Here is a 6,981-nt window from a genome sequence, read left to right as displayed (position 1 = left end):
TGGTGCCAGAACAACAACCTCTCCCTCAACCCCTCAACGTAGCAGTAGACAAAAGAGATGATCGTGGACTAAAGGAAAATGGGGGTACTGTAGTGGAGCGGGTCGAGAGTTTCAAGTTCCTTGGTGTCCACATCACCAACAAACTATCATGGTACAAACACACCAAGAATGTCGTGAAGAGGGCATGACAACGCCTTTTCCCCCTCAGGAGACTGAAAAGACTTGGCATGGGTCCCAGATCCTCAAAATGGTATAAGGCTGCAGCATCGAGAGCATCCTGACTGGTTTCAACACCGCCTGGCAACTGCTCGGCAACCTTTACTTAAGGCCCTACAGTACATCACTGGGGCCAAGCTTCCTGCCATCCAGAACCTACAGCGGTAAGATAAAGTGAACCCTTTAGAATCACCTGGATTTCTGCATAAATGTGTCATAAAATGTTATCTGATCTTCATCTGAGTCACGACAATGGACAAACACAGTGTGCTTAAACTAATAACACACAAATGATTGTATTTTTCTTGTCTATATATATATTTGTCTTGTCTATATATATATATATATATTATTTTGAAAATTTGACTTGCATAAAGAAGAAAAGGGTTGCAAAAGTATCTCTAAAAGCTTTGATGTTCATTAGTCCACGGTAAGACACACTGTCTATAAATGGAGAAAGTTCAGCACTGTTGCTACTCTCCCTAGGAGTGGCCGTCCTGCACGTCTGAAGTTCACAAAATAGCAGCTGGATGTTCCACAGCAACTCTGGCAAAATATTCTTTGGAGAGATTGAACTAGAGTTGAGTTGTTTGGAAGGAACACACAACACTATGTGTGGAGATGTTACATTCCCCAGTTTCTGTGTTGTTGTGGGTTTGTAAGTGTGTGTATTTCAGGAAATGGAATCCTGGATTCTAAGCAGCTGATTGGTCGGCCCCATCGACGACGATTGGAGCTCTGAACTCTCCCTCTTGTCAGGGGAAACAGCTGTCTTCAATTACCAACTCCTTCTCCAGCTGGATAAAAGCCAGTGTTCCTTTGTAAGGAGGAGAGAGCTTCTTTGATGTCCTGTGTTGGTTGTTGCCCAGTGACAGTTTTGTTGAAAGTATTTTGTAGCTGCTAATTCTGAGACATGTTTATGCCAATATGACTTAGTGGTTTTGATTATTGAAATTGTTAATTTTAAGTTAGTAATAATTCTGTTTTATTTGTTCCATGGAAGGAAGCGGAATGCACCGTGGGAGTGTTTAGGCAAGAGGCCTGTGGGCATGCAACCTGTAGTATTTACTGTCTATGCACACTAGGTAAGACCTGGGTGGACCACCCTCTGTATTTTTGGTTAGCGTGCCAGGAGGTGCTAAAAGATTAGCTAAGGTAGGAGAGGGGACTTTAACTTTCTTTGCTTTGGTTCTGTCCAGCCCCTCTTCCCCACATTACCGTGTTAAGAATAGGCGTATGTAACATGATGGGGGTCTCATCTGGGATTACTAAATCCACAGGACCCTGCTGCTCTCGGTGACTGAGGTGTGTTAAGGTTGTGAGTTTGGATGACTTGTTTAGTTTACATATGTTCAGTGGGCCGCTGTGTAGAAAATGGCTGCCTCAGCCATTCAAGTTTATTGAAGCGCCCTCTGTTGGTGGAGTTGTGTGAAGTTGACCATTACGGACTCTTCGTCGCTGAGAAAGCACCGAAAGCTCCGACTTTAGGGCTAGTCAGGGAGGATTTGAGTAAACAAACTTTCTCGTTGAAAGATGAGGGAGGCTTTAGGAGACATGTAGACCTTCCGATGCCAAGTCGGAGGACGGTGCGGAGGAAGGGGTTGCTCATACCCCCTTTAAATTGCCCCGACTCAACCCTTTATCTTCTGCTTCAGGTTGTTCAGACGGGACCGCGAGGCTCAAGGTGAGGCTGGCCCGTTTGGAAATGGAGCAAAATGATAAAGAACGCGTTAGACAGCTGGAGTTTGCTTTAGAAATGAGGAAGATGGAAATAGAAGCCAACAAGGTGAGGATCCAACAATTGGAACTAGACGCTGGCTCCAGTGTGACCCCACAACCTTCCTATCAAGCCCACTTCGAAGTGAGTAAAAATAATGCCTTAGTCCCTCCATTTTGGGAGTCGGAAGTTGATTCCTATTTCTCTGCTTTGAGAGTGTAACCACTGCGCTGCATTGGCCACTTGGTTTGGCAGCTCCTTGCAACAGCAGTGTGACCGCTTGTGTAATTTGGATATGCTGAAAAAGTTGCCCTCTCAAATGGAACAGTTAGGATAAGATCATTCGTTTGATTGTTATCTATGATAAATAGTTCTCAATATGTTTCAGGATGTTCCAAGTTGCACGTTTATCTTGGTACATGCAGTGGGTTTTGGGAACGCTGCTCCTATACGTCAGCATCCGTACCGGGTTAACGCTAAGAAAAGGGAGGTAGCTCATTTATTACAGAATGACATGGCAAAACCCAGTAACAGCTCCTGGAGTTCCTTGTGTATTCTCGTTCCTAAGCCTGATGGTATGTCCCGCTTATGTATGGACTATCGTCGCCTAAATTCCGTTACAAAATCAGATTATTTTCCTCGACCTAGCTTAAATGACTGCATTGAGACTTGGCTCTGCTGCTGACCTTTAGTAAGTTAGATTTGCTCAAAAGTTATTGGCAGGTGCCTCAGACCTCTCGCGCTTCTGACATCTCGGCTTTCATTACACCTGATAACTTCGTACAATATACTGTGATACCCTTTGGCATGTAATGCACCTGCTACTTTTCAGCGTGTAGTTAACATTGTGTTCACGGATGTGCCAAATTGTACTGCTTACCTTGATGTGGTGATTCATTCATCTACTTGGTCTGATCATATCGCTACCTTGAAGGGTGTTTCAGCGGTTGGAGAATGCTTCTTTAACCCTCAATTTGGCCAAGTGTGAGTTTGGGAAGGCTACTCTGACTGACTTGGGAAGCAGGTGGGCCAAAGTCAAATGCACCCAATAACTGGCAAAGGGAAGCTTTTCCTACTCCCACAACTCACCACCAGTTTCACAGATTCCTAGGGATGGTAGGTTCTGTTTAGTCCCAAGGTACCATTTAAGTGGTCCCAGGAATGTAACTATGCTTTTGAGTCCGCCAAAGCGCTACTTTGTAGTGCTCCAGTGCTTGCCACCCCCAACTTTGACAACCCTTTTAAGTTGGAGGTAGATGCTAGTAGAGTGGGGGTGGGTGCGATTCTCTTGCAGGAAGCTGAGGGAGTGGATCAGCCTGTCAGTTTCTTCTCCCTTAAGTTCAACTTGTGTCAGTCAAGGTACTCCACCATTGAACAAGAGACACTGGCTTTATTGCTAGCCTTACAGTTTTGAGGTATACAGTGGGGCAAAAAAGTATTTAGTCAGCCACCAGTTGTGCAACTTCTCCCACTTAAAAAGATGAGAGGCCTGTAATTTTCATCATAGGTACACTTCAACTATGACAGACAAAATTAGAGAAAAAATCCAGAAAATCACATTGTAGGATTCTTAATGAATTTATTTGCAAATTATGGTAGAAAATAAGTATTTTTATTTCGACTGGCTGAGAAATGCTGCCTGTCTGTCCAGTCCCAACTCCTGACACGTTCATTACAGCTGGAGATCGAATTTGAATATTGAAACAATGTTGCAAATGTCGGAGAGACAGACGGCAAGGTTAAAAGAAAAGTCCAGATCCTTTTTATTGTTGAAATAAAGGTTCTAAAGTGCCTCGCTGGGTTGATGACTGTGGATTGCGCAGTCAGATGAAACAAACTAAATAGGCATTTTAAGTCAAAGATTTAGCTGGTGGTAACTTGTGGAATAGACACCGACTGGAATGCGGTTTTAACCATTCAGGATTAGACCCAACTGTTTAATTCTATATAGCTGTTTGATGAATACAAACACCAGGCCTTAGTCTGGAATGGGCAATGTGTTCATCAAACACTTTCTTAGGTTGAATCCTTTCTATTCATATTGAAGTACTTGTTACGCATGGCTCATAAAATGTAAATGTAATTCTGATGCATTATGAATATGGTATTCATATGTATTACTAAAATTGAGCATACAATTTGAGGTTTGCTTGTTTATTGCTAATCTGGCAGATATCCTCTTTTTCCATCTAAATCACTGTAAGAAGGTGTTGGACATTGCAGTCGCTACTTAGGAAAATAAAAGTGCTGTTCCACATTGGATTTAGGGAACAACCTTTAATTGCATTCATTACAAGAACAGTAAATCTACTTGTACATACTTTCTTAAACCCCTTGAATACATCTCCAATATATCACTGAGCAGAAGGTGTGTGGTTTAATGACGGGTCGCTACCAGCTACACTATCAAGGTCAATATCAGCATGTGAAGTAGCTAGCTAGCTTTAAAATCGCCTCAACAAACTGCACTATAACTGTAGGAGTCTCAGAGTTCAACATGCAGTTTCTCTGGTCAGAGTGCAGAATATGTTGCTGTAGCAAGAACAGCCCTTTCCCATGTTTCCCAAAGAGACAGGGTGCATTGCGAGATGGTACTTGAGGGCAAAACTAAGTTGAATAATTTGGTACACTGTTTAGATTGCGCACATCTAAGCAAAATATATATTTTGTCATGAAGATATAAACAGATGGCTGTGTGCTAGACAAGTGTGCCAATACCATCCTTTGGCTGATTTGGCGATCTGGAGTGCAGGTAGTTTCAAAAGCATTAAGAAATTAGTCGTATGGCCCATTCCCAATGACGAAAACCATGTAGCTATGACGCAGTCCTAAATGATTTCCTGATTTCACAGATGGACCACTTAGAAGTTAAATCATGGGGAAAATGTGTATTTTACCCACTGATTAGAACATAGGCTTTCAGGAAATTGGCAGTGGATTATCCCTTTAACTCAATAAAAAAATATATAAGTCAAATAGTATGTTACAAGATGCTACTATATTAATTGTGGGTTAACACAATAATTCATAATGCAACACAATATTTTGCTGATGTCACGACATCCGCCAAATTTAGTGCCTCCTTGTTCGTTCGGCACTCGTCACTGGCTTTCTAGCTTCCACCGATCCATGTTTCTGTTTTCCATTTTATGTCTTGAGTGTACACACCTGGTTCCCATTAAGTTATTATTATTTCCCTATTTAACCCTCTGGTTCCCATTCTGTTTTGTGGATATATTTTTCCTGATTATTTTCCCGAGTAAAGTTTGTTATTTTTACTCCGTTCACTGTCCTGCGCCTGACTCCGTTCTCACCTCTGCACAACTAACATTTGACAGCTGATCAGGAATTGTATAGGCCTAATGGATACTGTAGATATGGCAGGAAACAGTAGAAGAGGGTTGCTTCCACCATCAGTTCTGGTATTGTATCTGCACTGTGCACATACTTGGCAGAGGTACTGTACATTTCAATCGTCTGCCAAGATGAAAAGAGCACCTCATGATTCCTGTAAATTATATGCAGCTGATGGTGTACTGTTGACCATACAGTATATGCTTGCTGACATGAAGACTACTGGAAACTGTCACAGGTGTCCTAGTTTTTTTTTTGTACTGATTTTACTGATTTTACTGATACTAGTTTTAGTTTTTCCATCACTCCACAAAAATGCTATGGAACGAGTGTCGTGAAATAATGGAAAATACATATAGAACTTCCAATACTTTCTTATGTCGGCTTGCTTTATCATATAAACTCAACCGTCCTCTCCCTGTCAACTGCGTTTATTTTCAGCAAACTTAACATGTGTAAATATTTAATATTTGTATGAACATAAGATTCAAGAACTGAGACCTAAACCGAACAAGTTCCACAGACATGTGACTAACAGAAGTATAATGTGTCCCTGAATGAAGGGGGGGGGGTCAAAATCAAAGGTAACAGTCTGTATCTGGTGTGGCCACCAGCTGCATTAAGTACTGCAGTGCATCTCATTGAGTGCACCAGATTTTACAGTTCTTGCTTTGATAATAAACATTTCTTGAAAGCATTGTTTACTAATGGGAAATGCAGTCAGAGGCTATAAAGTGCCCAACAGGTCGTATATCAGATGTCCAGGAGCAACAAGAGAACAATGATTTAGAATAGGAGGTATTTGAAGACGATGGGGAATAATACAACCCAGAGCACGATGCATCATCTTCAGATGAAGAAATCCCCCTAGCTGAAATACATTTTTGGCAAAGAAGAGCAAAATAACATGGTCATTGTCACCATATGACAGCCAGGGCAGGATGGCAGCACATGTCATAAGGATGACCCCAGGGCCCACAAGACATGCAGTTGCCCATTCCCAGGACATCGCCTCAACATTCTACATGTTCATCACACCAGCCATTGAAAAAATCATCCTGGAGATGACAGAATTGGAGGGTTTCTGTAAATATGGAGACAACTGGAAAAGGATGGATGAGATTGACCTGCGTGCCTCCATAGGGCTGCTAAACTCAGCGGGTGTATATAGGTCCCGAGGTGAGGCTACATGTAGTCTCTGGGATGCAGAGAGTGGAAGGGCAATTATTTTTTTTTATTTTTTTTCTGTGCCACGATGCCACACTTTCTCAAGAATGCTACTATTTGATAACTGAGTCAAGACCTGCAGCTGGGGCAGGCAAGAGGAGATGCCAAATCTGCCTCCAAAAGAAGGACTGTAAAACAAATACTATGTGCTGCACATGTGAGATACATCTGCAAAGTCCATCCACACCCACTTGTATACTGTCCTACATGTGCTAATTAGAGTTGCTTGATTTATGTTCTTCACGTTTTTTTTATTTTTTATCTAATCTTTTTTTATTGTTATTTATACACCTTGTGGGTGGGGCAATTGTTTAAAAAAATGTGAGAACTAGTATTTTGTAGTTGAATTCCTCATTGTACATTATATAAGAATATATCACTATGTTGCCAAAAAGTGACTTTTGTTTCCCTTCAATAAAATGCGTTCAAAACTACTTTCTGCACATTTCTGCTACTTTCTTTACAAG

The sequence above is a fragment of the Oncorhynchus masou genome, chromosome 13 (assembly GCF_036934945.1).
Source record: "Oncorhynchus masou masou isolate Uvic2021 chromosome 13, UVic_Omas_1.1, whole genome shotgun sequence".
Taxonomy (NCBI): Eukaryota; Metazoa; Chordata; class Actinopteri; order Salmoniformes; family Salmonidae; genus Oncorhynchus; species Oncorhynchus masou.
This window is presented reverse-complemented; position numbering follows the sequence as displayed.